General features: G+C 38.4%; 1 long non-coding RNA gene across 1 annotated transcript in view; it reads right to left on the bottom strand.

Moving 5' to 3' along the window:
* Nucleotides 1–1,754: 1,754 nt before the first annotated feature.
* Nucleotides 1,755–24,376, bottom strand: part of LOC122685593 — a 46,147-nt gene continuing 23,525 nt past the window's right edge. Inside the window, exons 2-3 of the long non-coding RNA XR_006338458.1 lie at nucleotides 20,823–20,912; nucleotides 1,755–1,912 (exon numbers count right to left, since the gene is read on the bottom strand). This is a non-coding gene — a long non-coding RNA (uncharacterized LOC122685593). The remainder of the gene's footprint in view (nucleotides 1,913–20,822; nucleotides 20,913–24,376) is intronic.

The raw sequence follows: 24,376 nt of genomic DNA, 5'->3' as shown, positions 1-24,376 counted from the left end.
TCATAAAGTTGCACTGCTTCTATCACTGAAAGGTCAAAACTACAAATAAAGTATGATCATTATAAAAACTCATTAAAGTCTATTTCAAAAATAATAGTAATAATGATAATAATAAAAGTAATTTTCATTCTTTCATTCTTAAAGTACTATTTTTCAAAAGGGTGCTGGGACCTTTAATGACAACTGAGTCCAGCTACAGAATAAGGAAAAATGTATAATTTAAATGTATTAAATTATAGAGCTGCCTTCAGTGGCTCATAAGTCAGTCTAGCATCCATGAATGAAGCCACCATCTGATAAATTTACTTCACTCCCTTTCTTGCCTTACATCCTCTGACTAGGAAAATGTATCATCTTTTATTTATTTATTTTTATTGGAGTATAGTCGCTTTACAATATTGTGCTAGTTTCTGCTATACAATGAAGTGAATCAGCTATATGTATACATATATCCTCCCTTCTTAGAATTCCCTCCCCCCACCCCCCCATCCCCATTCCATCCATCTAGGTCACCATAGGGCATCAAGCTGAGTACTATTTACAATAGCCAGGACATGGGAGCAACCTAAATTCCAACAGAGGAATGGATAAAGAAGATGTGGCACATATACAAAATGGAACATTACCCAACCATTAAAAGGAACGAAACTGGGTCATTTGTAGAAATATGGGTGGACCTAGATTCTATCATGCAGAGTGAACTAAGTCAGAAAGAGATAAATATTTATTCATGCATATATGTGGACTCTAGAAAAATGTATGGATGAACCTATTTGCAGGGCAGGAATAGAGACACAAGTGTAAAGCAAGACGTGTAGGTAAAGGGTAGGGGGGCACAGAAGGATGAATTGGGAGATTGGGAAGACGTATCATCTTGAAAAACTAACCAGGTTGCTGCTTAGCTTCTCTGCTTTGTGACATTCATCGTTTTAGTTTTTTTTTTTCTCTTACATATTCTGCTTATCATATATCAGTCAATCTCCTCTATTATCTTGGTGGTATGTTTGTAAGTTTTTTTTTTTTTTTTTTAATGTTTGTAAGTTTTTATTTTTCTACTTCTATGTCTTTCCAAGAAATTTGGTCAGAAAGGGGATATTCAAGGTAGACCCTAAACAGATTAAAAGTTTGATTTTTGCCTTTTCTAGTTTTATACTTCACAGAAAGCTCACAAAACATCATTGAGGACTCATCTCTATCATGTGGCCCTTTCTTACATCTCTGACTTTCAGGACGAAGGCACCAAGCCCCACCTCAAAGGTGATCCAGGTATTGTCAGTTCAGCTGCTCAGCTGTGTCCAACTATTTGCGACCCCATGGACTGCAGCACGCCAGGCCTCCCTGTCCATCACCAACAGCTGGAGCTTGCTCAAACTCATGTCCATTGAGTCAGTGATGCCATCCAACCATCTCATCCTCTGTCATCCCCTTCTCCTCCTGCCTTCAGTCTTTCCCAGCATCAGGGTCTTTTCTAAAGAGTCCATTCTTTGCATCAGGTGGCCAAAGTACTGGAGCTTCAGCTTCAGCATCAGTCCTTCCAATGAATATTCAGGATTGATTTCCTTTAGGATGGACTGGTTGGATCTCCTTGCAGTCCAAGGACTCTTGAGAGTCTTCTCCAACACCACAGTTCAAAAGCATCAATTCTTTGGCACTCAGCTTTCTTTATAGTCCAACTCTCATGTCCATACATGACTACTGGAAAAGCCATAGCTTTGACTTGACAGACCTTTGCTGACAAAGTAATGTCTCTGCTTTTTAATATGCTGTCTAGGTTGGTCATAGCTTTTCTTCCAAGTAGCAAGTGTCTTTTAATTTCATGGCTGCAGTCACCATCTGCAGAGATTGAGCCTAAGAAAATAAAGTCCCCATGGATAGTATGATCCAAGTATTGTAGCAGCGTTGTGTTAATTACCTGGGAAAAGAAATAAGCAGCCATGAGTGGATTCACTTTAAACCCACTGAAGGGTTCCAGTAGGCTTTTCCAGATTAAAAGCAAAGAAAAATTGACTCCAACTACAAAAAACATTTTCCAGTGACTCTTTTATGCTATCAGCATTAAGAAACATTTCAACTTTTGGTAAATGAAAGAGAAAGGAAATAGAATTACAAGAGGAACCATTTCATTCCAGGAAGATTATTAGGAGTACAGGAAAAATGAAAATAAGAGGATTTGCTGAGTAGTAATATAAGTACAAATTAATGACAGGATGTTCTGATTTCATAAACATATGTGCACTAATCCTCTATCAAGTTTGAATCCAAGCCATGTTAAGTTACTATATTTTGTGATCATGGACACATCCAGCCTCTCTGAGCTTCATTTTCCTTATGCAGACAATGGGGATAATAACAACAATTCTTGTTTTACTTAATAGAGTTGGCTTAGGGAGGGATACTGTGTGTGAAAGTAGAGTGTTTTTCTAAACATAAAGCATCTGGTATACCAAAACATTATAATTATCAGCACAAAAATACTTCTCAGTTTATTGTCTAGCTTAGTAAAAGGAGTTATTACACCTCTTCAAGAAAAGCACAAAATGTACTGTTGTAAATTTAGGGTACCTGTTTTCTTGTTTCAAAGAATATGCTTTCTCAGTTTCAAAGAGATCAATGAAAAAAGAAATGCAAATTTTATCCATTAAAAAGTACAGTGTTCTCTGTGGACTGAAAGTGTTTTCATGAGAATGCAAGTTAGTCATGTCCAATTTGCTTGTTCTTTACATCTTTTTTGAAGAGTGGTGTTTAGGTTGCTCAGTGGTAAAAATCTGCCTGCCAAAGCAGGAGATGCAGGCTCAGTCCCTGGGTCGGGAAGACCCCCTGGAGTAGGAAATGGCAACCCACTCTAGTATCTTGCCTGGAGAATCCCCATGGACCGAGGAGTCTAGTGGGCTACAATCCATGATGTCTCACAGAGTCAGACATGACTGAGAACACACACACACACACACACACACACACACACACACACACTTAGAAATATACAGCTTAATAGCTTCACCTACCAAATGAACACCTCTTGTGACACCCAGATTAAAAATCAGAATGTTACTGGCACCCAGAAGCCCTCTTACTTGCCTGCTCCTTCCCTCCTGAGACAAACCACTTCTAATAGTTTACATTAGTTTTGCCTATTTTATATTTCATATAACTGGAGTAATACAATAATGCAGTGTTCCTATGTGGCCGGTCTGTTTCATACAACATTATATTTGTGAGAGTCATCACTCTATTATACACAGTTATCAAGTGATTATTCTCATGGCTGTGTAGTACTTTTTGTGTGAATACACCACAGTTTGTGTATTCATTCTATTGCCAATGGGCATTTGAGTAGTTTCCAGTTCAGGGCTATTTTCCTTAGGGCTCCTATGGACATTCTGGTACTGCCTTTTGTAAATGTTTGCACACATTTCTGTTGATGGTAAGACATGCTTGTGTTCAGGTTAACAGATCCTGCCAGTTTTCCAGCCAAGGAACATTTCTACCAATACGATATGTGAGTTCTTGTGATACTGCCCTTTCATCAACACTTGTTATTTCCCTTCTGGGTTTTTTAGTCACTTATTTTTACTTATTCTTGTTTATGTCTAGTCATATCGCCTCATAGTTTAATTTGGCATTTCCCTGATGCTTAGTGAGATTGAGGATTTTTTGTTTATTAGTTGCACATTTGGATATTCTATTTTTTCAATCACTGTTCATTTTTCTATTGGATTTTCTTTTGTGTGATGATTTGTAGAAAATTTTCATGAATTGCTAATATCTTTTCCACTTGTGCTTTAGTTTTCCTGTTCACTCGCCTATCATGCCTTTTGATGAACACAAATTCTTCTTTTTTGGTACATATTTGGCTCCCTAGGGCCATAGGTTCTGCAACTGCAGATTCAACCAACGGCAGGCAGATCAGGTACTATGTTTATCAGCCATGGATGATTGAATCCTCAGTTGCAGAATCTATGGATACAGAGGGCTGACTATATATTTGAGCATCCACAGACTTTGGTACCCATGGTGGGTCTGAAAGGATTCCCTCCCCTCTCCCCACTGTGAAGTTAAATAGCACCTCCATCACCATCACCTCACACATTTACCCTTTTTAAAAAAGAACATTTTTAAGTTCTACCCTCAATGAATTTCAAGTATACTATATAGCATAACCAACTACAGTCACCATGTTACATGTTATATGCTCAGACCTTACCTTTTTTATAGCTGAAAACTTGTACACTTTTATTAACTTCTCCCTTATTTCAATATACTCCAATTTATTATTTCTTCTATAGTGCTTTTTTTTCTGATTAATAGCTCTTTGCCTAGGTTGCAGTGATGAAGATATTCTCTTACCCATGACATCGTTCAGTAATTGGGAGTCAGTACCAACAATAAAGTAATACCAAAGAAAAAACACCTTCCACTTGGCTAATCAAATGTAATTAAGCAAATGACTGACTAAGCAATGAATATGAAGAGATGAATTTTCTGGCTGCATAATCAGTCACTTTAAATCTTGTCACTTTTTTTTAGGGTGAGCTAACAGGGCTGCTTTTTCTCTCTCGTGTGTCTGATTTCAGAAACATCAGGTTATCTGCAATGACAGACTTCATCCATTCCAGCATGCCACCCCTCTCTGCCTGTGCCCCACCCCCAAGACAGAACCTCTTACAGGATTGTGGAGGATGCAACTTCACAAACGGGATAACACGAGGGATTTTAAGACAGGAACTAAGAGCCAAAGAGGGAATGTGTGACTTCAGCTCTTGGCAGGTGTACCTATTTTAGCAAAAGTCAACATAACTTACTCCCCATTTTCATCTGTTGACATTTCTGGTAAACAGTGAGGTCAGGGCAATTGCCTTCTGGTGCTCAGGGGTTCTTTTGTTGAATGTCAAATATTCTTGAACACCAGATAAAATGGTTTTCCCTGTCAATCTCCCCTGGCCTGATGAAGCTAGTGTTTTGCTGCAAGGATAGACTTAGCAGATATGATGTGTCTCTTTTTTTTTTGCCCCTCATATAAGACAATTGGATCAGAATATTTTGGGCAAATCAGAAAATACTTGGGCAGGGTAATGTGATTCCTTTGAATAAGGATTTGGGTTTAGATAGGAAAAAAAAATTATTTGTGAGTTATAAGAGAGTCCTCAGAAGCTGTCATGTGCTTTTGGCTTTTAGGGGATTTTTGATGATAAGAGTTAGGCATAAGATGTGTGAGAGTTCTATATAAAAAGAATAGCTAAAAACCTTAATGAGACTTTTAAATGAAATGGGTGAACTACCCTGGCTAAAATGCACTGAAATCCTCACCGATTCAATTAGCCCTTCTGATTCCTATGAGTTTGGACCTCTTTGCAACCCCATGGACTGTAGAGTCTATGGCATTTTCTAGGCCAGAATACTGGGATGGGTAGCCTTTTCCTTCTCCAGGGGATCTTCCCAACCCAGGGATGGAACCCAGGTCTCCTGCATTGCAGACGGATTCTTTACCAACTGAGCTATCAGGGAAACCTGAGATTGGACCAGGTGGAGCTAAATGCCTTCCAGGATGAAAGCATCCTCTCTGGGACTTGCTACCTGTCACTTGGGACAATCCCCCTTTCCTCTGGATCACTGCAATTGGTTTGCCCTGTTCATTACCTGTTCTTTATCTATAATGACTGCCTCCCTCCTCTGCCAAAGATTTGGGAGGTTCATTTCATGTTTGCCTTGAGAGGTTAGTCTGAATTTGTTTCTGTTAAAAGAGACTTTTTTCCCCCTAAGCCTTCAGATCAAGAAGGCAGAAGTTAAATGACCTCTACACAGTTTGAGTAAGAAACTAGGAATCAGAGTGATCCGAGGGTTATAGGTTTTCTTGCTCTATTTTCATACTTGGCTTTTCTAAAAGAGTCCTAAGTGGGAAGAGACCCTGGGGGCGTCCCCACAGTGCCTCTTTAAAATCCAAATCTGAGTTGTATAACTCGCATTACAGCCTTCTTTCTAACCACTTCCTAATGTGGTGCGTTCTCAAAAGTCTATGGAATTAAAGATTAGTTTTTTTTTTTTTCAAATTCCTTATTATAGATATGTAGATAATGAGAACATTAGGGTTCGCATTTTTAATAAATTTGGATTGTGGAAGGAGTCAGGTTGCTGAAGGAGACCAACCATAAGAGCACTTTGATTGAGGATGTTGAGAAATAAAATAGAACCAAGTAATGAAATAAATGCACTGGTGCTTTAACAAAATTTAAAAAAAATGAGTTCTTGATTATTTTACGGGGAATGAATTTTAAATGAATCCCTGAAGACCTCCAGTCAGCATCTGTTTGCTCCTCACAAAGAATAGCAAAAGCCCCAAGATACCTCGGAGCAGAGTGCGTGGGGGGAGCAGAGTGCGTGGGGAGAGCAGGGGAGGTGTGCATGAATTATGAGGTGAGCATGTATTTGTGGGTGGCTTCCTACTCCTTCCCCTCACCCCTCTTAGTGGAAAACTGTTCGTATGTGCTAACCCTTGACATCACTGGGGGAGCTGTGATATCAATCTAACTTTAAAACAGGGCGCTGAGAAAAGGGGCTGTCTGCCTCTGTCTCCAAAGGACACCCCAGAAGTAGCCACTGGGGAGAGAAGGTTTCAGTCCTAGCCGTCTAATAACCCCCACAACCCCTCTGTTCCTGAGAACCTATACCAGAGCTTGGTCCTGCTCTCTTGTGTGTGGGCTGATCTCGTCCTGTGATTTAAGATCTCTCGTACGTGTTTCATGGACGGTAAAGGGTTTCAGTCAAGATATAAGACAGGAATGTGTATGAGTATCACAGAGATGTCAGAGCATTGGCCCCTGAGATCACTCTGGGAGCCCACACCGACTCAACTCTCACCATGACTTTGTGCCTGCCAAGAAGAGGACGTGATGGAGATGGTGAGAATCAAACAGGACCCCACCCACATCCACGGAGACAGACAGCTGTCCCTGTGGTTGCCTTGGAGATGGAGCTGTTTTCAGGAATGATTGAAGCTAACCTTGCCCTTAAAGTCATCTCATTCCTGGGCCACTGGGAAGAGAAAAATCAACTTCTCTGTATAGAAGGTTTTGTCCTTGAAGCCATGTCACCGAAGTCTTACTGTCCTTCTTTCTCTACCAGATGCCTGACTTGGGGCTCTGTACTTAGTAGGTGTTCTATTAAATAATAACTGAATGAATAGACACATGACTAGCATGTATATGAGCACCAAAATTTTAAAAATGTGAAATTAGAAATCTATTTTACAGGGACTTCCCTGGTGGTCCAGTGGCTGACTCCAGGCTCCCAATGCAGGGGGCCCAGATTTGACCCCTGGTCAGAGAACTGGATCCCACATGCCACAGCTAAGAGTTCACATGCTGCAACCAAGATCCGATGTAGCCAAATAAGTAAATATTTTAAAAAAGAAATCTATTTTACAGTTATACACAATACTTGGTAAAAAAAAATTTCTTTGGAGGAAAAATTAGGCATAATCACTAAAAAATACTTTCAAAGTTATCAATATATTTAATGCATGCTTCCCATCCTGGCCACACCTTTAGATTATATAAAAACATATCTACTTAGCTTTTTAAAGTAAAAATTTTAGCCAATAATTAACATTGGTTAATATTAACCAATTAATATTGTGAGCTGTACCACTCCCAGTAATACCAAACCCCTTTGCCCTACTTCTCCTTTTTGCAGAACTTCCTACCCCGTGCCATGAAATTCAATTTACTTCTTAAGATCCTTATTGATTATCTGACTGCCCACTTTGGAACTCTATCCCTTGAGGACCAGAGGCTTTGCCTACTTTGTTCACTACATTATCTCAGGATCCTAGAACAATCCTTAGAGTGTATTCATGCTCACTAAATATATTTGAAATAAACATTTATTGACTCTCTTCTATGTGCAAGGCAGTGAGTGATCTTGTATATAGGGATAATGAACCAAGGACTATTTCTGTGAATGTATATGGATATTTTCATTGATACAAAGAATTTATAGATCTATACATGTACATATATATCACAATTTTAAATATTCAATATTGCAAGTTATTTATGTGTGGGTATAAAACATAAAGAGCTATGCCCAGCTTGACCCATATTTGACCTGATCCAGGCGTCTTTGCTGCCTGTGTCTCCCCACTGAAAGTACGGCACGCTCTGGGTGCAGGTCACCTCCCAGGGCTCCACCCGGCCTGCCACATGCCCTGCGCACCCTCTCTCCCGTGCTCTAGAACACAGCTCACAAACTACAAGTCTCAGAGTAGCATCTGGCCTGCACATGTGTATTGTGGGGATTGCCGGGGGGTTGAAAATTCTTTAAGTCAATTTCTAACACTTAAAACTCTGGGGAATTCTCATAAACATCCTGATTTCCGCCTTCCGTTGCAAAGCCTCAGTATCTGTCGACATGGGGCTGGCATTCCCACGTGGCCTTGTGGGGCTGGGCTGGAGCCGCCACTGGCTGGGCAGATGTGCTTTCCTGGTGGCCAGTGTCGCCAAGGGGCTCATCACACCCACTCACCCTGTGCCTGGCCTTAGAGGGGCTGAGTTTACAGCCCCTGATATAAGACTGCCCCCCACCCCCAACACCTGCCATATTACAGCAAGCTTCCCAAAAGATGAGAACAGATAATAAGGCTCAATTCACACTGATTGGAAGTACATATACTTTTTACATCTAGGGACTGTCTATGTATAAATGAAAACTTATTTCAGAAAATGAGTGTAGATGCTTCAAACAAATACTTAGCTCTGACTGACAGTGGCTAAAATGTCTCTTCAAACCATTATGTCTTTTTAAGTCTTCCTCCACCATAATTATTAAGTCACATAATAATGATAATAATAAAAATTAAACCCAAGATAATTAGGGCTCCGTCTCTTCCCCTTCTTTGGACCCAACTCGCCCTCTTGGCATAGGAGAGGTGTCTTGTCATCAGCTTCCTTCTGGGAGCCGACAGCTGGGATGGAGACAGATTTGCAATTCCTCACTGTCCTTCAATACAATATGCTCATTAACAATACAATGTCAGAAACAGTCTTACTTGTCTTGGAGGAAAAGCAGAACATTTGGGATAATGGCTCAGCATGCTGTAAAACTTCTTCCTGGAGGTTTTCCTTTCTGGAAAAGGCAATCCTGCCACTTAAGCTGGTCTGAGTGTGTCTATTAGGCAAGTGTGCCTTTTTTACTTCTATAATAATCTCCCATCTTGGTCACTTTGGGCAAAATAGCATCATAGGCTTGCCACTCTGTTTATGACGGAGGGGTTTCATTTCATGTGGGAACGCAGCAAGATGCAGTCCAGCATACTTGTATACATCCAAATGAAAACACATCAAAAGAAGCAGACATCTTAATGTCATTGGATCAAAGAGAACTGCTCATCTAGCCTCTCCACCCTGAAAGGAGGAAACATGTGAAGAAATCTCCTTTGGTCATTCTTCTATTCTTTTCTTTTTCTTTCCTATTCTTCCTGCTGACAAGGATGGAAAGGCTACTTCATGTCAGGTGGCACCAAGCCATCTATAGGAGAGCATAGGTATAAGTGTAGATTTTCATTGCTTTGAAACAGTGCTAAACAATTAGAATGTTGTCACTGATACCCCTCTAGCAGTTTAAATAACCCTGCGCTCAGTAAAGGGTAACCAGTTTTAAGTAAACTATGAAAACATACAGCTCAAATCATTTGAAAATAAGCAGTATGCAATGGGCAGTGAGCCAGATGCTGGGGTGTATGCAATAGGCTGGTGGGGACAGAGGGGCCATTAGGTCCAGGGTGCAGTGAAGAGAAACCATCTTAGGGCTGATCCCTGATGAAAGTGGTCCAAACCCAGTGTCGAAGATGCCTGGTAAGATTTCAGCACCCAGGAGGAATCTGATCTGGTTGGGTGGGTTGTTACACTTGAAATCTCCAGGAAGCGACCTGGGCAGATATCTGGACCCAACAGCCCCTAGAGTTCAGTGGTTCTGAAAAAGGGGACCCCTGAGTGTGAGGCACTAGCTGAGGAGTTTGGGTAGAAAAGGGTTCTAGGTGTTCAGTGGGAAAAAAAATCACAAATCAGGAAACTGAGGCAGCCCAGCAGCCCAGTCCTCTGAGTTGCACACACGTAATGTGGGCTGGGAAGGCTGTAGCCGCAGATTCCCCCAGGAACCCAAGGCTGGTCTTGGCCATCACACAACCACAGTTGCTGTTCAGTCGCTCAGTCATGTCCGACTCTTTGTGACCCCCATGGACTGCAGCACGCCAGGCTTCCCTGTTCTTCAGCATCTCCCTGAGTTTGCTCAAATTCATATACATAGAGTCGGTGATGCCATCCAACCATCTCATCCTCTGTTGCCCCCTTCTCCTTCTGCCCTCAATCTCTCCCAGCATCAGGGATCTTTTCCAATGAGTAAACTCTTTGCATCAGGTGGCCAAAGTATTGAAGCCTAAGCTTCAGCATCAGTCCTTCCAAAGAATATGCAGAATTGATTTTCTTTAGCATTGACTGGTTTGATCTCTTTGCTGTCCAAAGGACTCTCAAGAGTCTTCTCCAGCACCACAGTTCGAAAGCATCAGTTCTTCGGTGCTCAGGCTCCTTATGGTCTGGGGCAGGACTGAGAAGCCAGGAGCTTATAGACACCAACACTGGCTAGGATATCTGTGTGTGCAAACACACACACACAAACACACACCTGCTAGAAGGATGTACTCCAAAATGTTCACAGTAATTATCATTGACTAGTGGAAATACATAAGAGTTCTTTGTTGCTTTTTTAAAAACTTTGTCTTCTTAGCTTTTTAGCATAAAACTTAAGAAAACTTTGGTAATAAGACAATAAGGTTCTTAAATTATGCTTCACTTTAACTTACACTTGAAGCAGGTTTAAAGGTGGGCCACTTGAAAAAATAAAAAGAACGATGAAGGCATTTCCTCACATTACAATCTAATGTGGGTTTCCTTGGTAGCTCAGCTGGTAAAGAATCTACCTGCAATGCAGGACACCCTGGTTTGATTCCCCGGTCGGGAAGATCTGCTGGAGAAGGAAGGTGGCTCAGCTGATAAAGAGTCTGCCTGCAATGTGGGAGACCTGGGTTTGATCCCTGGGTTGGGAAGATCCCCTGGAGAAGGGAATGGCTACCCACTCCAGTATTCTGGCCTGAAGAATTCTATGGACAGAGAAGCCTGGCGGGCTACAGTCCGTGGGGTCGCAGAGTTGGACATGACTGAGTGATTTTCATACTATAATCTAATCTTAATCCTACATCACTTTCAAACCTTCTTTTCCCATCAAATTAGGGTGGAGTGGGTGATAAGGGTACCAAAGAAGAGAGAGTGTAAAAGATCATTTTTGAATGTTTCCCTGGCATGGCCTTGGAATATTAATTTGGAGAATAAAATGAAACTCCCAAAATAAGAATCAGAGTGCTTATACTTGGGTGAAGAGGAAAATCTTAACAGTTAATGTTTTAGTCTTGACCTTCAAGACTATGTTTAATCTTCTTCCCTTTATTCACGTATTTATCCTTAGCTATTTATGGAAATGAGTCTCACTGTAACATCTTAACAATATAACATCTAGCTTTCAGCAAATACCTGGTTATACTTATTCACTGAGCTGTACTCTGAAGGAGGCATAGCAATGCAAAGCTACATTCGCTGTAGCGAATGTATGTGTGTGTCTGTTTGAGTTTGTTCTCAGCCCATTTCCCCCTGTTTCTACTCTTGCTAGAATTGTGGTGTTCAATGACAGAAATGGCAATAATTACTCGCAATGGCTCCTCTCACATGTAACGATTAACTTCAGATGTTGTTAGCACAGATGAGTGTATCAGCAGCTTCTCATTGTCAAGGCTGTCTGTTCCGGTTTGTGTCATTCAGTATTCATGAACTGAAAATTCAGTATTAAGTATTATGAATTCTCCTCCAATTTAAGAATAGATTGAATGTAATATCAACCAAAATACCAAGAGCTCTTTTAAATGTAAAAATTAAGAAATAACCAAAATTTGTTAGGGAAATCAAAGAATCTAGAATAGTCTGGCTAGAAGCTTTATCTAATTTCAAGATAGTATTAGGCTGCAGTACTCGGCACAGCTAGGTTGATAGGTAGATAGACAAAGATCAATAGAACAGAACAGAGTCCATAAATAGACCCATATTTATGTGATCAGTTTATTTCTCCCAAAGGCCCGAAGGCAACTTATAGGGGAAAGGAAAGTCTTTTCGACAAATGGTGCTGGAATTAATGTATAATTTTATAAAAAAGTATATCAACACTACCTCACACTCTACTCAAAATAAAATTGAAATGAACATATTTTAAAAAGTTAAAATTTAAAAAGCTTCTACAAAATGTAAGCAAATCTTCACAAAATTGATACAGGTAAAAACTTTTCAATTGGATAGTCACAAAAAAAATAAAAACTTGAACTTTAAAGCTGAAAACTTCTAATTATCAAAAGACACCTTTAGGAAAATGGAAAGGTTGGTGCATGTTTATTCAATCAGTTTTGGGGACCCAGATCAGATTTCTCTCCTTTTTCTGAGCTCTGTAAGGATCCAGGGCCTTGGCAACAGCAGAAACCTCTTGTGCCTGTCTACCTCCTTGGAGAGTCCAGATGAATTTGGATCTCTTCTGGGTCTTGGATAGCCTTGAGGTTTATTTGGTGGTGGATAAACTCCTCTCTGTGAAGAGTATATTTCCCCTGAACTTAGTTTCAAAATGAGGTACCTGGGTTACCCCAGCTGCAAAACCCTGGGAAGGTTTTGCTCAGTTGGAAGATACTGACTGTCTTGCCCAAGTTGAGAGAACCCAGGAAGATTTTATTATGTACAGACAGAATTTATACAGACAAGTACTTGTTTAACTGGAAATTAAAGGAAATCTCATCCTCAAAATGGTCAAATTGGGGTTCTTTTTACATTTAAAATTTTTTGCCTGTGCAGCTAGAAAAATCTGATTTGAAAAAACATCTTTTCAGAATTCTGACCCTAAAAAACAAAACCCCTTCTAGGAGGAACATTTGCATTTCTCTCCCCATGTCGTGTCTTTGAGATGCAAATCTTCCACCTGATCTCAGGGACGTGTGTGTGTGTGTGTGTGTGTCTGTTTGAGTTTGTTCTCTGCCAACTGCAAGATACGTAAATAGTGTACATTTGGCAACTAGTCAAATAAACTGAAATTCCAAGCAATCTTTGTGCCTGGCTGTGCCAACTCTCAAGCAGAATTGCCATAAAGGATTCCAGGCTGTAAGGGTCCTTTGTCATCTCAATTTTAATTATGTCATGTCTATGATAAAAGTCTTTACTTTCTCAAACTAATTTTGGAAGTAAACTCTCAATATTATGAAGGCTGCATTCTTTGCACTTTTTTATGGGGACATCTCTTGGGTCTTACTGGTTTGGTTCGTTATTAAGATACTACCCATTTAGAGAAATGCAAATAAAAACTACAATGAGGTATCACCTCACATCAGTCAGAATGGCCATCATTAAAAAGTCTACAGATAATAAATGTTGGAGAGATTATGGAGAAGAAGGAACACTCCTATATTGCTGGTGGGAATGTAAGTTGGTGCAGTCAGTTTGGAAAGAGTATAGATGTTTCTCAAAGAACTAAAAATAGAACAATTTGTATAACCCAGCAGTTTCACTCTGGGTATATACCTGAAAAAAACACTCATTGGAAAAGCCAAATGCATGTCAACATCCATAGCTGCATTATTTACAATTGTCAAGATATGGAAGCAATCCACTGATGGATGAGTGGATAAAGCAGCAGAGGTGCATATATATAATGGAATACTACTCAGCCATAAAAAAGAATGCATATTTGCCGTTTGCAGCAACATGGATGAATTTGGAGGGCATTATGCTAAGTGAAATAAATTAGACAGAGGAAGATAAATGTTGTATGATATTGCTTATATGGGGATCTAAAAAAATACAGAAAATTAGTAAATATAACAAAAAGCAGCAGACTCACAGATAGAATAAAATAGTGGTTACTAGTAGGGGGCAGTATAGGGGTGAGGAAGGGGGAGGCACAAACTATTGGGTGTAAGATAGGTTCAAGGATGTATGTACAACATGGGGAACATAGCCAATACTTTGTAATAAGTGTAAATGGAAAGTAACCTATGAAAACTGTATAAAAATAAATTTTAAAAGAAAAAAATACTTGTTTGGGAAACCTTATTTGTTGTCTCCAAGTTTCTTCAGTGAATTTTACAGATGCTAATAAAAATGTTACATTAAGTAAAATTGGTTAACAGGGAAATTTGAAGAAGCTGAGGGGAAAGTCAAAAGACTTCTCCCCAGTAAGGTACAAATTTTAAAGGGACCTGTCCCAGTAGAACAGAAATCTTTTGATGTTTATTAAGAAGTGAAATAAATAAACTGGGCAATAATGGGATTAAACACAGGTTTTGATAACATGCTACCTAAAGTTGAATGGGCCAAAGGACTCCCTATTGGTCCCCCTTACCTTAAAGGACCCCAAACCAAGTCCACTCTGTTTACCCCATTTGAAAAAAGTTTCTAAAGGCTGGAAGAAAATTACACTGGGATACTTGATCATCAATTGCATGGGGCAAGAGTTAGGCCAATTTATCAAGCTGAAAGATTGACAAAAAGGACCTAAGTCCATAGGCTCAACTCCTTACTGGGGATCGCAAAACCTTTATACAAAAATAGATAAATGGCCAGAGGATCCAACAGAAACTTTCTGGGACTCCTTGTTAAGACCAAGACTTCTCGATAGGGTTCTAATGGAAGCTAAAGTTAAAGGTAAAATACTTGATAGAACTGAAATGAATGTTTATAAAAATTGATGTATTTAAATGAGTTTATAATTATATTATGGGATAGACATGTCTCACTGGGGAATGCTTCCCTGCATGGTATTATAAGACAGGGCACAGAAATCTGACTCTCAGACAATATTAATCAAATATACTAAAGGAAACTAATAGGGTTACCTTAGCCCACACAATATAAAGTAAAAACTGGGGGCTAATATTCAGGGACTAATAAAAGCAAATTAAAGAAATTGCAATTGGGCTAGTTGGTCATTTGATATCATTTAGGTGGCAAACCAGATCATTCGGAAATTAGAAGCAACTGTCTTTGTCTTGCAAATTTCTAGAATCGAAGTGTAAATACATCCCACAGTGACCTAAGGTTTAGCCCAATTAGTTCAATCAGATAGAACTTGAAACTGAAAAAAAAAAGGGGGGGAAAGAAGCCCTTTAATACTCAAACTGCTAAAAATGTTCCTTCACCCCAACTCGAATTCATAGCCTCCTTAAAGATTTACCAAGGATAAATACAAATCTTAAGTCATTTCCACAAATAGTAAAAAGACTTCGTCAGCTAAGTAAATAGATTTAACTTAGTCCAACTGTTATTTATAAACTAGTAAGTTTATACTGTAGTATCTGGATTCATGACTAAGTTTTAAAATGAAGCCATAACACCTCTAGTTATGTCTGTTTATATGCTGTATGTACATTATACATACATGTCTCTACCTCCAGATAGAATTATCAGAATTAAATTTACATAAGAGCTCTATTTAATTGACTTAAAAGTAAGCACTTATAAATTAAATATTTCTAAATGTAATAGAAACTAACTCAAATGAACTCCAAATTCATATGATCTGGGAAATATTCAGTATTAATTAATACTGAGAACTAAAGTTTAAATTTGCCGGTTTAATTAATACAGCCATGTCTTACTCTTATTGCACCTAGGTTTACAAAAGTTGAATAAGCCCCTATCATCTCTTATAAAATTTATCAGTAAGGAAAGTAGCTAGGGATGATGTCTGATTTAGTCTAACAGCTCTAAGTTTTCATGGGCAATCTGAACATAATTGTTAGGAACAAGTGAGTTAAATAGATATAAATTGGGTAAGGGTTTTTAGGTGAATCTTTAAAAATAATTCTGTTTTGTGGTATGTCTGCTTAAACATAGTTTCTCCAGATTTTTGGTAACTTGGAATTTTAGAGTTCTGCTAAGTTAAATGATGAAAGTTCATTAAATACCCAGATCATTCCCAAACAAAATACTGAAACATTAACACTGAACACAGGCTTCCTTTTACAGAGAAACTAAAGATATTTAGGACTATTAGTAAAAATGTTTCATGCCACACTGAAAATTTTTCTATAAAAAGCACATGTTTTCAAAAACTATATGTTGAATTTACAGTTTTGCCAATCTACAGAATGCTAATTAATGTAAAGGCCAGTTTATAATTGCTTGCTTCTTAGTTTTCACCAGAATTAAGCTTAAAAAGAATTCTAATTAATATATATATAATTAAGACTGTTAGGTAAGTAGAATAGGAAACAGGAGTCCAAAATGGCAGTGGCTAAAAGACAAGGAAGGGAAAAGCCCCTGAAAATAGAACAAAGGAAGGTCTGAGGACCGGAGTGAGGACCTCAGGTAGAACAAATAGCACTCCTGGCTAGCCCAGTTTACATAGGGCAGGCCCAGGGGGGAGGAAAAAACATATAAAAAGAGGAGCCAAAGGGCCAGGGCTCTCTCTTCTCTTTGTGTCTTTGGGTTGGCATGCCCTCATGCCTCGAGGATGTATTTTCCTGCTATTTTCTAAATAAAACTGGGCTGTAAATCAGAGCTGTAACACTGATCTGTCTAAGAGCTATAACATGGTCTGTCCAAGAGCTGTGATGCGCCGAGGGCTTTCATGTCCGTTGCTTCAAATTTTTGTTGAGACGAGACAGAACTGAGGAGATTATACTCGCCTGACAAGACTAACATGGAAAACATCTTTGTATGAAGGGGAAAAAAGATGCAAGAAATGGAAATACTTTGTTAAGGCTAAGGAAGTAATTTTATCCTGGAAGGAGAAAGAGAAAGCATAGGACAAAATCTGAAAGTAAGAAAGTTATATAAGCTTTTGGGGAAAGGAGTCCTGAGAAGAGTTTTGTGCATGGTCAGAACTGGCTAAGATTAAAAATGAAATATAATTAGGTAAGTCAATTTTAATATTAAGAGTAAGCTGGTACAAAAATAAAATGTTCATTCTCTCTGGTTTATGTTCTCTGTGTTAAGAGAAGAAAGGTTTTTTTGGAATATTAATTTGCTTTTGATAACTGATTGTAAGGTTTCTTTGCAGCTGTTTGTTTAGTCACTGAGTTGTGTCCGACTTTTTGTGACCCCATGGATGGTAGTCCACCAGGCCTCTCTGTCCATGGGGTTTCCCATACTGGAGTGGGCTGCCATTTCCTTCTCCAGAGGGTCTTCCCAACCCTGGGATTGAACTTGTGTCTCCTTCTTGGCAGGCAGATTGTTTACCACTGAGGCACCTGGGAAAAGTAACCTGTTACAAGCTTCTGTATTTAAAATCTTTAATTGTAACTTTGGTTGAATATTAAGTATTATTTCACAGTAACCAATGATCCTATTTGGCCAAGTGTTTTGAAACCTTTTTATATTCTTGACGAATTTCCAAATTCTAAATAAAGCTATTTTGACCTCTAGCTAACTTTGGGATGTTTCAGAGGACCTCTGAAAGATTCTAAAGAGATATATTAAACTTAGGTTTATTTGGTATGTGAAATTACATAGGAAACTTTGTCAAACAAGTAATGATAAAACTTCTTTGGTTGTATTATATGGATAACTGTCATTACTGTTTATTATTATAAAGAAATGTCCATTATGGTGTAGGTAAATGTCATTAAATGTTCCAAAAAGTATATGGAATGCCTAAAGATCTGGTATGTTCTGGTATAATGTAATCATATTTCTAGTTATCTAAAAATGTTGTATGTCACAGAAATAACTAAATTTCTTGTAAATTGTGTTGTTGTTCAGTCACTTAAGTCATGTCCGACTCTTTGCAACCCCATGAACTGCAGCATGCCAGGCTTCCCTGCCCTTCACTATCTCCCCAAGTTTGCTCATACTCGTGTCCATTGAGTCAGTGATATCACCCAACCATCTTATCCTCTGTTGCCCCCTTCTCCTTTTGCTCTCAGTCTTTCCCAGCATCAGGGTCTTTTCCAATAAAGTGGCTCTTTGTATCAGGTGGTCAGAGTACTGGAGCTTCAGCTTCAGCTGAATATTCAGGACTGAGTTCCTTTAACATGAACTGGTCAATCTCCTTACAGTCCAAAGGACTCTCAAGAATCTTCTCCAGCACCACAGTTTGAAAGCATCGATTCTTTGGCACTCAGCAAAACTGAGTGGTACAACTTTCACATCCATACATGACTACTAGGAAAGCCATCGCTTTGACTATATGGACCTTTGTGGGCAAAGCAATGTCTCTGCTTTTTAATACACTGGCAGGGATGTCACAGCTTTTTTCCCAAGGAGCAAGCATCTTTTAATTTCGTGGCTGCAGTCACCATTGCAGTGATTTTGGAGCCCATGAAAATGAAATCTGAAACTGTTTCCACTTCTTCCCCATCTATTTGCCATGAAGTGATGGGACTAGATGCCATAATCTTCGTTTTTTTGAATGCTGAGTTTTAAGCCAGCTTTTTCACTCTCCTGTTTCACCTTCATCAAGAGGCTCTTTAATTCCACTTCACTTTCTGCCATTAAGGTGGTATCATCTGCTTTTCTGAGATCATTGATATTTCTCCTGGCAGTCTTGATTCCAGCTTGTGAGTCATCCAGCCCAGCATTTCGTATGATGTACTCTGCATATAAATTAAATAAGTAGGTGGCAATATACAGCTTTGATGTATTCCTTTCTCAATTTTGAACCAGTCTGTTGTTCCACGTCCATGTTGCTTCTTATCCCGAATACAGATTTCTCAGGAGGCAGGTAATGTGGTCTGGTATTCCCATCTCTTTAAGAATATTCCAGTTTGTTGTGATCCACACAGCCAAAGGCTTTCGCGTAGTCAAAGAAGCAGATGTTTTTCTGGAATTCTCTAGTTTTTTCTATGACCCAATGGATGTTGGCAATTTGATCTCTGGTTCTTCTGTCTTTTCTAAATCCAGTTTGTACACCTAGAAGTTCTTGGTTCACATACTGCCAAAGCCTAGTTTGAAGGATTTTGCATATATTCTTGCTAGCATGTGAAATGAGTGCAATTGTTTGAACAATCGTTAGCATTGCCTTTCTCTGGGATTGGAATGAAAACTGACCTTTTCCAGTCTTGTAGCCACTGCTCTTTTCCAAATTTGCTGGTATAATGAGTGCAGCACTCTTAGGGTTTGAAATATCTCAGCTGGAATTCCATCACCTCCACTAGCTTTGTTCATAGTAATACTTCCTAAGGCCCGATTGTGTTGTCCTAAGATCTTAAACTATGCCATTTTATTAACAATTTTTTTGGTCATTCACAGACATTGTTTTACTCTGATTCTTTTACAAAATGAAGATCTTTAAAGAGATTCTTAAAAAGGGCTTTATAAACAAGGTTTCTGATGACTCTTAGATCACACCACTGAACTGGGTAAAAAGCAACAAAATTCTAGTGGAAAACCTTAGAGCTTTGTCCAGATCAACAGGAATTAATTACATGGGGCTAAATGAATTGGTAAATATGATTCATATTTCTATGATTTTTTTTTGTCAGAAACATTACTGGCTTTTAATTTTTGTTTTCCAGGAAACGTTTCCCCTTACACTATGACCTACAACATTGCTAAAATATTCCTTTGTAAACAAAGGTTAAACATTCATTTTTTTTCTTTCTATCTGATTCCTCTAGAATTTGGTTCATCAGTTGGCTCCCCTCTAGATTTGATGGCTTGTTGTGACACAGATCATGACTAATTATACTAACCATTCATTTAATTTGTTCTTTGTTGTTTTCAAACTGTTTATGCTTTGTGTCTCTCAGCTGTACTATAACCTTATTAATGTTACTAGCTATATTATTTATATTCTGTTTATTTTATAAGATTATTATCTCTTGCATTACTCAATGTATAACCAGGCTTTTGACAAAACTAATGATGGTTGAATGTCTTGAGGCAATTGTTCCTATATATAACTCTATATAATATTGTAATAGAGCAACTCTAGATATGGAAAGAATCAACAAGGGAAAACATTTCCTGGATCATAACAGACTAGTGAGGTGACCCCATGGACCATAGCCTGCCAGGCTCCTCTGTCCATGGAATTCTCCAGGCCAGAATCCTGGAGTGGATACCTGTTTCCTCCTCCAGGGGATCTTTCCAACCCAGGGATCAAACCCAGGTCTCCAGAATTGCAGACAGATTCTTTACCATTTGAGCCATCAGGGAAGCCCTCAGATGTGGAAAGAAGCAATCGGGGAAAACATTTCCTGGATCATAATAGACTAGTAAGGCAGACAATCCAGAGAATTTTAGGTCATCAACAGAGGTTTGTCCAAAAATAGCACATGAGTAGCATATCAATGGAATCCTTATCTGACTTAGAAACAAAACCTCCTAGCACAATAGGACAATTTGGTCACGCAATCCCTCTCAAACCTTGGTTGAATTTATAACCAAGTGGGAATGTGGATGGGGAATACTGCCTGCTATTTTAGTAAACCAATGATGTTTCCCATCATCCCAGTTCTACAAGGATCAAACCATTAGCCACTGCAGCTGCCCACTGACAGTGTGCCCTAAGGGGAATTCAGGATGAAGCAGAACAAAGCATTCTGTGCTTTGGATGCTGGCCCTAGATCCATATATAAGGGATAATTTCAACAAGCCCAGACTCATATTTTCCCTTACATAGAAAAGTACTTAAAATCATTAACTTGAGATATCTGTTCTTTGTGATTAGCAGTAATCTTTTGATGTTTGATTACATGTTTGCTTTTTTTTCCCAGTAAAAAATTTCCTTTGTATCTTTGCTCCTCTTCTTACCTCTTCAGAGTAGTTCTTCAGAGCTATCTGAGAGGCTCTCTCCCAGGCTACAGTCCTTAATTAAGATCCCCAAATAAAACAACTTGTAACCTAAAAAGAAACAAGAAAGCAAATGAAAAGGCAGTCCACAGAACAGGAAAATATTTTTGCAATATGTATATTCAAGAAATACTTAAAGAACTTTAACAAATCAGTAACAAAGTCAAATAACCAGTTAAAAATGGACGAAGCCTGAACTGACACTAAAAAAGATATACAAATGACCAATATGCAGAAAACTAGGTGCTTTGTATTATTTGTCTTTGGGGAAAGAGATTTTAAACCCACAATAGGATACCAAAGGTAACATTCCAAACCAACAAAATAAAAAATACTAACAGTGCTAAATGTTGGCTATGGTATAAAGCCTTGAGAGCTATCATACATTCCCAGTAGGTCTGTAAAATGCTACAACCACTTCAGAGAACTTTGGCATTTTTTTTTAATAAAGTTAAACATACCTATATCCTGTGACTCAGCACTTCTGCTCTTAGGTATTTATCAAAGAGAAATGAAAACATGTCCACAGAAAAAAACTTGTACAACGATGTCCAGGACGTCTTAATAATATTCAAATATCCCAAATGTCCATTAACAAAAAATGAATACACAAATTGTGTAATACATATGTACTGGGATGCTAATAGAAGTAGTAGGAATGAATACTTGTTAGTAAGGATGTGGAAAATTGGATTATTGTACATTGCTACTGTAAACATAAAATAATTGCAGCCTCTGTGGAAAGCAGTTTGTTGATTCCTCAAAAAGTTAAACACAGAATTACCCTACCAATTTGCCTCCTAGGTATATTCCCAGAAGAACTAGAAACAGGTACTCAAATACCTGTACCCAAAGATTTGTAGCAGCACTATTCACAAGAGTCAAAAGGTGGAAACAAATGTCCATCAACCAATGAACAGATAAGCAAAATATGATATGTCTATGAAGTGGAATATTAGTCAGACACAAAGGAATGAAGTACTACATGCTACATGCTACAATGCAGATGATTCTCAAAAGTCATGCTAATGAAATCAGCCACAGAAGGGCATATATTATATGATTTCATTTATATGAGGTGTCCAGAATAGGTAAATTCACAGAGATAGAATGCATCTTAGTGGTCGTCAAGGGCTGGGGATAGGAAAGAATAGGCAATGACTATTTAATGGATATGGAGTTCTAGGATGATAAAGACGTTTTAGAATGCATAGAAATGGTAGTTGCGTATGGTGTTGGAAAATGTTCTATTTTCAATCTTTTACAACTGGTTGACCAGTTTTCCCAGCACCACTTGTTAAAGACATTGTCTTTTTTCCATTGTATATTCTTGCCTCCTTTGTCGAAGATAAGGTGTCCATAGGTTTATGGATTTATCTCTGGGCTTTCTATTCTGTTCCACTGATCTATATTTCTGTCTTTGTGCCAGTACCATACTGTCTTGATGGCTGTGGCTTTGTAGTAGAGTCTGAAGTCAGGCAGGTTGATTCCTCCAGTTCCATTCTTCTTTCTCAAGATTACTTTGGCTATTTGAGGTATTTTTGTATTTCCATACAAATTGTGAAATTATTTGTTCTAGTTCTGTGAAAAATACCATTGGTAGCTTGATAGGGAATGTATTGAATCTATAGATTGCTTTGGGTAGTATAGTCATTTTGACAATATTGATTCTTCCAATCCATGAACACGGCATATTTCTCCATCAGTTTGTGTCCTCTTTGATTTATTTCATCAGTGTTTTATAGTTTTCTATGTATAGGCCTTTTGTTTCTTTAGGTAGATAAACTCCTAAGTATTTTATTCTTTTTGTTGCATTGGTGAATGGTATTGTTTCCTTAATTTCTCTTTCTGTTTTCTCATTGTTAGTGTATAGGAATGCAAGAGATTTCTGTGTGTTAATTTTATATCCTGCAACTTTGTTATATTCATTGATTAGCTCTAGTAATTTTCTGGTAGAGTCTTTAGGGTTTTCTATGTAGAGGATCATGTCATCTGCAAACAGTGAGAGTTTCGCTTCTTTTTTTTCCTATTTGGATTCCTTTTACTTCTTTTTCTGCTCTGATTGCTGTGGCCAAAACTTCCAAAACTATGTTGAATAGTAGTGGTGAGAGTGCGCACCCTTGTCTTGTTCCTGATTTTAGGGGAAATGCTTTCAATTTTTCACCGTTGAGGGTAATGCTTACTGTGGGTTTGTCATATATAGCTTTTATTATGTTGAGGTATGTTCCTTCTATTCCTGCTTTCTGGAGAGTTTTAATCATAAATGGATGTGGAGAAGGTGAGGGAGGCATGTTTCGAGAGAATAGCATTGAAACATGTATACTATCTAGGGTGAAACAGATCACCAGCCCAGGTTGGATGCATGAGACAAGTGCTCAGGCCTGGTGCACTGGGAAGACCCAGAGGGATCGGATGGAGAGGGAGGTAGGAGGGGGGATCGGGATGGGGAACACATGTAAATCCATGGCTGAGTCATGTCAATGTATAACAAAAACCACTACAATATTGTAAAGTAATTAGCCTCCAACTAATAAAAATAAATGGAAAAAAAAAAGAAATGGTAGTTGCATAATTAGGTGAATGCAATAAATGCTACTGAATTTTGCACTAAAAATTAAAAGAAATTAATAACATACAGTTGACCCTTGAACCACATGGGTGTGAACTGTGTAGGTCCCCTTATCTGTGGATTCTCTGTGCTAGTAAACAATACTACAGGATCACAGGCCCACAGAAGTGGAGGAACCCCATACATGGAGTGCAGGCTTTTAGTTGTAGTGGATTTTCAACTGCACAGAGGATCTGCATCCCTAACTCCCTGTGTTGCTTATATAAGTACCAATGTGAATGAATCTCAAAAATGTTTGGAACAAAAGCAATCACATGTGAAACATGCACCATACAATTTAAAGTTTTTTTTAAAATTTGTATATAATTTTTAAAGGTTATTTTCTATTTACAGTAATGACCAAATACTGGCCATATTTCCCACATCATAAAATACATTCTTGAGCCTGTCTTATACTCATTGTCTTGTGCCCCCACCCCCAACTGGTGACCACTAGTTTGTTCTATATATTTATGTATCTGTTTTTAAAAATTTACTATTTTTGATATTTTTTAGATTCCACATATATATTATCACATGGAATTTGTCTTTCTTTGATTTATTTCACTTAGCATAATGTCCTCCAAGTCCAACTATATTGCTGCACATAGAAATATTTCATTCTCTTTATGGCTGAGTAGTATTCCATTGTTTATATGTATCATAAATTCTTTATCAGTTCACACATCACTGTATATTTAAGTTGCTTCCTCATCTTGGAAATTGGAAATAATGTTATTTGAACATTGGCAAGCATCTATTTTCCAATTAGTGGGTTTTTTTTTTTTTTTTTGGAGGGGGATATATACCAGTGGAGAAAACCACTAGACCATTCAGGTATGACCTAAATCAAATCCCTTATGACTATACTGTGGAAGTGAGAAATAGATTTAAAGGACTAGATGTG

This window comes from Cervus elaphus, chromosome 28 (genome assembly GCF_910594005.1).
Source record: "Cervus elaphus chromosome 28, mCerEla1.1, whole genome shotgun sequence".
NCBI classification, from domain to species: domain Eukaryota; kingdom Metazoa; phylum Chordata; class Mammalia; order Artiodactyla; family Cervidae; genus Cervus; species Cervus elaphus.
This window is presented reverse-complemented; position numbering and strand designations above follow the sequence as displayed.